Source organism: Patella vulgata, chromosome 6 (assembly GCF_932274485.2).
Source record: "Patella vulgata chromosome 6, xgPatVulg1.2, whole genome shotgun sequence".
Lineage (NCBI taxonomy): Eukaryota > Metazoa > Mollusca > Gastropoda > Patellidae > Patella > Patella vulgata.
The window spans coordinates 63,491,560-63,500,962 of record NC_065884.2 but is presented as its reverse complement, the minus strand read 5'-3'; the positions used below and the strand labels follow the sequence as shown (position 1 = coordinate 63,500,962).

Here is a 9,403-nt window from a genome sequence, read left to right as displayed (position 1 = left end):
ACTATTTCTATTTTTCTCGTGTTCTCTTATCTAGTGACATTCAATAACCTTTTTGAATTGTCGGATATTCTCTCACAGTCTCACTTAACAACTTTTGGTCTTCGAAGGAATTATTAGTGAACAAAAATTCGCCCGTGTATCTGTTATGACTCGTCACTTCAGTCAGTTATATAAAAGGATAACTCGTGTTTTCCTTTTGCGTTTTTCCTTATGTATGTTTATAGTTTATTTATCTGCCCAGTTATTAAATGTCACTTAAAGAATATTATCGTCACCCTATAAGAGTCGTTTAGAGCTGATAAGAAGTCATCATTACTATTATTAACGGAAAATTTAAACCTTTGACCACCGGGGTCACAAAGAAGAAAGGTGAATTTAGCAAGTTTACATATTTATTGAAAGGTTTATTACTTTCGATCATTTTCAGCATGATTTCACGATGCAAGAATTACCCATCTTTCAGAAACTTGCTTCATTCCTGACTCGTTGGCGAAAATGTGCTTAATTCTCTAGCGAGAGCTGCCCACAGCACCGGGAAGGTGTCGAGTGATCCATCGTCGATCAGTCATCACCATGTCATGCACTTTGGTAATGTTTTCCTTAATGGGTGCTGAAAATAGCCTTCCAGGATGCTGGTTATTGGCAAGGCTCTCTGCCCTGCCACGCTTAAATTCCGCAGATCACCTCTTTACGGTGGAAAATGAAGAGCATCATCTGTGTTGGGGTTAGTTCCTTCAGTGGTGGGTACTTGATGGATGACTGTCCTATAGCCGGTTTTGCCCGTTTCTGGTGCTTTTAATGGGTAGGTTCACAAGATGGTCTGGTATACGAAGACAATAATACCGCTACAGTTGCAGTTCTTATGGTTATTATTCATTAAATGATTGTACTTGTTGGTGGCATTAGTTTGTTTCAACCCAATTGTTTTAACCTTTTCAGGCTTAGAACATTTCAGCCAACCCTCATAACGCTAGAATAGAAACAATAATTGTGTTTGAATTTTAAGATACAAATATTTTATTATTAATTAGTTAATTAAATCCCAGGCGTTTCGTTGATAAATTAATTACGAGGGCCATATAGATTAGTGAGATTATCGCTAGAGATTAAGCAGATAATCCTAGTTAGATTGTGCTTATATAACATCTTAATAAGACCATAGATTTCTTTTGTTACTGCACATTATTCACAATTAGTATACTTATATTGCCATAGATCGATGTTATTTTGTATACGATTAATATAACTTTCTCGTCACGTGACACCATTAGTAACAGACGGTACCATGATCCCGATTATACAAGTCGCAAAACAGCACTTAACAATCGGCGAAAAAGAGGCTGGTAAATCTTACGCGGTAACTTGTTAATTAGAAAGTTTATTATATATTTGGATGTCACAGTTTGTGTATAGCCATTAGAAGAAAAGACAACGCTTAGGGTTGATGATCACGGCTCGTGTTGCTATCTGAAACTATTTTACAAAAAAACAAAGCACGTATGTCTTAAAGTCTACTGGGAATATTGGCTGCACTCGGTAGTTACTGGATATATAGTTGTGTTAATTAAAAAGTTACAGAAATGTCTAAACCCTGGACAACTCCTAGAACGGATAAATCTGCCATTGCAGAGTGAGTATTTTCTTTTCTTTGTGTCGTTTCCTTCGATGGAGTAATGCTTGGACGAGAATCTACATTGGGGCCTCAGCGAATGTAAAAATATATATTTGGGGCAAAATTAGCTATCTTCTAACAAAAGAAATAACACCATTGCCTACAGTACTGACAGCTTCGTCAGGTGCAAGATTTTCAGAAAACAATTATTGTTAAATTCGCGTGAATGTTTTACTGTCCTCCAATAAGTTAACTTGTTTCTGATCAGATGTCAATTGTTTAAAGCTCCGATTGATCAACTGGCCTAATAGTAAATTTTAAAATTGTATTGAGCGTAATTGGATTGTTAAACTTTTGATAATTATAACGTCACCTGCATAGAGTTCTGTTTTCTTAACTGCGATTACTTAATTTATATATATATTTTTAAAATTATATGAAATGAAATGATATGGTGTTTATAAAGATCTTACGTGTCCCCACCAACTGTCCTTTCTGTTGAAGATGGGTTTACGCAATGCAGTGTGTTATGAGGGAAATTTTGCCCGGACAGCGGCAATACAACCTTTTCTTTTGCAAATGGCATACAATTAATTGTCTCAAGTAGAAGAACGTCAAGAAGATTACCATTTGTACGGAAACAGATCCTAATTTAAACATATAAACTGTTATTTTTATTTCTATTTTAAGTGAATTGACTCCACGTCACTATGACAACCATCACCAAGGCAGTATGTTTGGGGTAAGTTTCATATTGACAGTTTGAAATCAACCAATATTAGCACTAGTTAGCACCTTTTTAACCCATATCTGGTCAAAACTTCAAGAGCGGAAGACTAACGCCCACTCAACACAAACTATGTCATATCGGGAATAACATGATGCAATGCGCGTAGGGGGTCTTTAGCAGAGGGAGGAAACCGGGGAACACGGAAAACCTACACACACGAGATAAGACAGGCAACCCTACTCGTTGTCACGTGCAATTATTGCATCGAAACCACAGCACTTACTCATTGACAGACCTTATAATCTAAAGGGCACTCGCTATAACTCTCCCAGGTCAAAATTCTTATCCCCTGTATACGTTTCCATAGAAAAGGTTTACCCTTAATATGTTAGTCTAAAAATGACCTAAGTATCGTGTTGACGTAAAGTTAAACCGCACTCTTGGTCTTGGAAGGAATTATTAGTGAGCAGAAATTCGGCCGTGTATCTGTTATCACTCGTCACATCAGTCAGTTATATAGAGGTATGACTCGTGTTTTCCTTTGGCGTTCGTCACTTCCGATTCAGGAAACCTGTATTACTCAGCTATCGTAGCAATGATCTCCGTGTTAAAATTATATTTGGAATGTGTTTAACCAGCTCTATCACATCTTTGATAATGACTGGCACCAATATTTTCCTTTAATGTATTGTTGATTAATATAGTAAGATCAAGAAGGCCACACACACACACAAATAAAACCCATTAAACACACAAATTACACGGACATTGCAAGCAATATAGAGCCACGGTGGCTAAGTGGGTAAGACGCTGGCTCCCTAGCCTGAAATTTCATCGGGACATTCCGACGTTGTGCCCCCTTGTCAGTGATGCTGGACGGAGGGCCTGACATGGACAGCTGTCTAGTCGTTCGGAAGGGACGACAAACCGATGTCCCGTGTATACATTGACATGCACGTAAAAGGTCCCTTGGCAGTTGGAATTCGATATAAGAGTAGGCCATATTGCCGCTGCCAGGGCAAATGTCCCTCATAGCACACTGCATGGCAGAACAGTAGGATGTTAAACCCCATTTCAATTCATTTCATAGATATCAAAATAATTTAACTTAAACATACCTTATGCAAGATCTAAATTTGCCAATAAAATTGCCGGTCTTTCTTTAAGCCTAAAATGTTATCTAAATTATTAATTAGAAATTAATGAACTTATCCTGACCATAATCAACTCTCAATGGCATCACTAGCCATCAATTTGATTGAAATTTTCAGCAAATTCCCTTTATATTATCTAGTTTTTAACTATTATGGTGAGAACTACCAGCTCTTTATCTTATCTCCCATAATGTATCTTTAATATAAAGTCAAATTGCGACACCCGTATAAAACCAATTATATAAACATGGCCAATACTTAATTAATAAAGCATATAGGAGAATATAACATGTGTTACATATTCAGGTATTTAGCATTTAATCAATATTAAAATAACAAAATATATTTCATATTTCATACTATGAATAACAATCGTGCTGTCTGAATAATTGTATTCATTCAAAAAGACTCAGCTCTGTGTCATGAATCGAGACACCTAAACTGAATGAAATAATTAATTTTATTGTTTAGATTGTATTGTATTATGCGGGCGGAGAAAAAATAGAGATATCTGAAATGAAATAAAATGAGGTTTGAGGTCCGATTTGCCTGCGCCGATCGGGCTAATGAAGTCAGGCATACGTCATACAGCGGACAGCGGGACAACGACCTGTTAGTTTTATTTCGAATTCCAACTGCCAATGGAACTGTGTTTTTCGTCCCATACGTACGATTAGACACCTTCCATTGCCAGGCCCCCGTCTTGCATCCCAAACAAGGGGAAACCACGCCGGAATATCCTTGGAATCGAACCCCGGAAATACTGCTTATTAAGTCAGACCCTTACCCACAGGCCACCCTACTCCTTGTCACGTACGAATGTCGAATCGAAACCACGCCACTTGACTTAATGACAGACCTTCTGATGCAACGCACACGCATTATCTGTCGTGGAGTTTTCAGTGTGGTTTAGTGATTCTGGTATTGTGTCCCCATCCAGTGTGTCCCTGGTTCAATCCCGGTGTCGGACGAACAATTTAGAGTAATGTCGACCGCCCCCCCCCCCCACAGTACACTGTATGGCGTATACCCATTTTTATTATGGATGGCCTGACAAGGACAGCTGTCTAGTCATTCGGATGGTACGAAAAACCGAGATCCCGTCACCCCGTGTACACAGTGGCGTGCACGTAAAAAGATCCCTTAGCTGTTGGAATTAGGGTAGGCCGTAGCGGCGCTGTCCGGGCAAAATTTTCCTCATAGCACACTGCACGGTGTATGCCCGTCTTCATTAGCCCAGTCGGAGCAGAACGGTAGGACGTTAAACAACATTTCATTTCATTTTTTTTCATTTACATGAAGTTAAACTTCATTTTCATTTCATCACGATTATTTATCGCCGGTGGCCAATCAGCGAAAATTAAACCATGGTCATGCACCCGTCTGCAAATTTAATGAACCGCATTTGGCGATTCTCATACCAGTTTTACATGCACATTAATTAATTAATTTGTAGAAACAAAAATTTTGACTTGACCAGATATTTTGTGTTGATTTGTGTTTTAAGGTGAAAATCTTGCATCGTTATAAAATATTACACCCCCACCCCTTCCCCCGTTGAAAGTCATTTCCACACAGGTTATGGGCGTTTTAGAGGTAGGAGGGCAATAGAAAAACCGTGTGATTAGACATTTTCAGGTGCCAGTCAGAGGTTTTACCCTCTAAAAATTTATATTTTTTTTATTTTACAGAACGTAAGAAGATCAAGGTCATGTTTCGTCATCAACCCTGATTGGACGTCAGAAAGTGTCAACACCCCAAGAAATCAGCCCTTGAGCCGACCACCATGGCCTTGGGAGCAACCCCGACACCGAGTCAACATGCAGGTGCCCATGACGTATACCGTAATGGAGAAACCGACTGCTATCCACCCGCAATCCACCATACCTTATTCTGGACGAACCACTACGGGTCGTACTTATCATGTTCAAAATTCATTCGGAAACCCAGCTAAAGGTTTAACACCCATCGAAACTGTCGACAGGACCTAGAGATATTCTTTGTTTATATTTCGTTGATGTATTTTTTTTTAATCTGCCGAATTTCCGCCTTTTGAATGCTACATGTTATAGTAGTAATATCATTGGTTTTTTTTTCGAATTTTATAAATGATTTAATGCTTTGTTTTTGGTATTGGTTGTTTTAAGCAATCCTTCACAAATTATGCTAATATTATTATTATTTGTGTAGTGGTGTTTTCATTGTGTTGCGAAATCGTATTCCTATATTACGAAATATAAATGAAATAAAATGGGGTTTAACTTCATAGTTTGCGCTACCAACCGGGCTAATGGCGACCAACATACCTCATGAAGTTCCCGCCTACTCTGGCAAGTGTTCTTATATGTGCAAGTCAGTGTTTAAACGCGATACGGGTCGCCTGTCCAAACTCGTGGGTTTTCTCCGGGTCCTCCGGTTTCCTCCCCCTATGCGCAAGCGAATTATTGAAATAAAATTGAACCATGTGTTAGTCCCGAAGTGACCTAGTTTGTGTTGAGTGGACGTTAAATCCCATTTCTCTCTCTCTCTCTCTCTCTCTCTCTCTTTAAACGCGGTACCTTGGTTTCTGGTTTCATCCGAACAACAAGACACATTTTAAGCTCTCTCCCACCTCCAAGTTCTGCATCACGGATAAGGACAAACCGGTCTTGAAAATCGTGAGGATCTTTCTCGACCAACACCGGGATCGAACCCGTGACTTCATTATTAAAAGTATATTACTGATCTGTAGATCTTATGCCATTTGACATTATAATATATTGGCACTCGAAGACACCGCGTCGTTGTAAATACCCTAACCTCTTTATACTCGCAATTAGTGAGAACAAAAATACAACTCAACGAAACATTGGCGTGCCGACTAACTGTTAAGTGTTGACTTATTGTGACTACAGGGATTAGAGTATTGGCCGCGACGCCGGCTATTTTGAAATTTATATATTTGAAATTGATCTTTATTCCTGCCAGTATCCAATCCAAAACGAACGGATTTCAGTTTTAAATTCCTGGCTACAAGTAAATGTGAATATCATGTTATTTATCGGTAATTTATTGTTATGTAAAATATTTATGTAAGTAACATATTTATTATATTTTAATGTAAGTAAAATATTAAATTATTGTAAAATGTTTTCGATCTGAATTGTTAATTTATTTTTCAAGAACGTGTCTGGAATAGGTTACATACTGTCCTGAATCACTCAAATTGCGAAAATGTAAAATAACAAAATGAAATGGGGTTTAACGTCCCATTTGTCTGTACCAACTGGGTTAATGAGGTTAGATCTATTTGGGGCTAGGTCCAGGGTTAGGGTTAGGATTAGCGCTAGTCCTGTTTAGATCTCGTGACCTATGACGAAAAATTGAGCTGGCCTTATCATTTAGCACTAACCACTAATGAAGACTGGAATATGCCACGCAATACGCTATAGGTGAAATTTTGTACAAACAGCGGTCCCGTGGGCTACTTTTGCTTCGAATTCCAACTGTCTATGGTTCGTTTGCGTGTAGACCAGCCTATACATGACACCCTGTGTTTTCGTACCATCTGACACGGGAAAACCACGCCTGCGGGAGCGAACTAGAGACCTGATTATTGAGCCAGCGCCACATACACTGAGCCACTAAGGCTCCAAAATGTAAAATGGCGCGAATTAGTAGCATCGCATACCCAAAAATGTTCAAATTGTTGTTAGGATCCATGCTGATCAGAGTTGTTCTGTCCCACTAACGACTTAATTCGTGGCTTCAGGGTCCGCGACTGAAATATTTTCGGGTACATCAATTCTGCCCCCTACTCCTAAAGCTGATCGGGCAGAAAAAAAAAAAAAAAAAAAAAAATATTTATATTACTAAGTTTTGAGGGAAGGAGGATATAAAAATTTTGGACTGTTTGGGAACCCACTATAGAATCGATCTCGAGCCATTTGCTAGGGGAGGCAAAATCTGTATAACAATAAAATTGACCCTCCTCTCAATGAAGTCAGATACAAAATAGAATTTACAGGTTTCTTCAAATTAAAATGTTTTGAGAGGGATCTGAACCAAATGTTTGATAAATTAGTTTGAATATGTTTCTTTGGTCATTTTGAGACAAAATAATTGTATTTTTTTTCATTTCTATGACTACTGTTCAGGTAAATGCATTTTGCCCAACAAAGTTTTTTCTTCATCCCCTTCTTTGATTGTTACCTTAACATTGTACACAGGGTGGACCTTGGTTTTTCATAACATCCTGACAACTAGTCACACTCACCTTGAACATCCCACAGGTGAATGGTCACTTTGGCCAACACTGAGATTCAAACGCTTAAATCGTGAGACCACTTCACTTACCGATCTACTACTGCAGCCTCCTCCACGCCCACGGCAAAACCTCAAACAAGGTACATTTTAGTTTGCTTTTATCGATGGACTACCCACCCCAATAATGAAACTTCAAACAATGTACATGAGAGAGAGAGAGAGAGAGATGGGGTTTAACGTCCACGACACAAACTAGGTCATTTCGTGACCAACATATGGTTCAATTTTATTTCCATAATTCGCTTGCACGTAGGGGTCTTTAGCAGTGGAAGGAAACCGGAGGACCCAGAGAAAACCTACGAGGTTGGACAGGCTTTATGATACAGCGCGCACGTGCTAACCATTCAGCCATCCAACCCCCCAACAATGTACATTTTAGTCTGTCCTGATTGATCGACTATGCCACCCCAACAACGTACATTTTAGTCTGCCCTGACCGATCGACTACCCCACCCCAACAACGAAACCTCAAACAAGGTACATTTTAGTCTGCTCTGACCTATCGACTACCCCACCCCAACAACAAAACCCTAAAAAAGATATATTTTAGTGTGCCCTTACAGATCGACTATCCCACCCCAACAACAAAACCCCCAAAAAGATACATTTTAGTCTGCCCTTACAGACCGACTACCCCATCCCAACAACGAAACCTCAATGTACATTTTAGTCTTCCCTGACCGGTCGACTACCCCAACCCAACAACAAAACCCTAAAAAAGATCAACTACCCCACCCTCCCCCCACCCACACACCCAATAAAGAAACCCCAATGTTTGTTATTTTTATTTTACAAACTCATTTATACAGTTAATATGTAATTTAACAGATATATACTTGTGTAAGCTAATATTTCCAATACACCTTATGTTAACGTGATTATAGTAAACAATGTTATTGAGACAAATAAGTGCTAAAGATGCATTATGTAAGATTTAGAGAACAGATATAGAGAAATGGGGTTTAACATCCACTCAACACAAACTAGGTCATTTCAGGATTAACATATGGTTCAACTTTATTTCAATAATTTGCTTGCGCGTAAGGGTCTTTAGCAGTGGGAGGAAACCGGAGAGAGAGAGAGGAAGAAATGGGGTTTAACGTCCACTCGACACAAACTAGGTCATTTCGGGACTAACATATGGTTTAATTTTATTTACATAATTCGCTTGCACGTAGGGGTCTTTAGCAGTGGGAGGAAACCGGAGGACCCGGAGAAAACCCACGAGGTTGGACAGGCGACGCTTCTCCTTGCCACGTACAACCGGGGATTCAAAACCACGCCAGTCGACTCAATGACAGACTTTATAATACAGCGCGCGCACGCTAATCATTCAGCCATCCAACCCCCCCGGAGGAAACCGGAGCACCCAGAGAAAACCCACGAGTTTGGACAGGCGACCCTACTCCTTATCATGTGCAAGCAGTGTATCGAAGAGATTTAGATAAAGAGATGGCCCTTCTTGTTATAATAGTTAACGAAAAATGAATATATTGAAAATTTCAGTCAATTACTTTATTCTGAGTGAAGTTATGTGTGTTTGAAGTTTTTACAAGACATAGTACCATTACATTGATAATAATCAAAGTCAGTCCTTCTATT

At 39.2% G+C, this 9,403-nt stretch overlaps 1 long non-coding RNA gene across 1 annotated transcript; it reads left to right on the top strand.

Annotated features, from left to right (window-relative positions):
• The first annotated feature begins 1,338 nt into the window (after window positions 1–1,338).
• Window positions 1,339–6,620, top strand: LOC126825699 (uncharacterized). The gene is made up of 3 exons (XR_007682131.2): window positions 1,339–1,630; window positions 2,303–2,354; window positions 5,188–6,620. It is a non-coding gene; the product is annotated as an uncharacterized LOC126825699 (long non-coding RNA).
• Window positions 6,621–9,403: the final 2,783 nt, after the last annotated feature.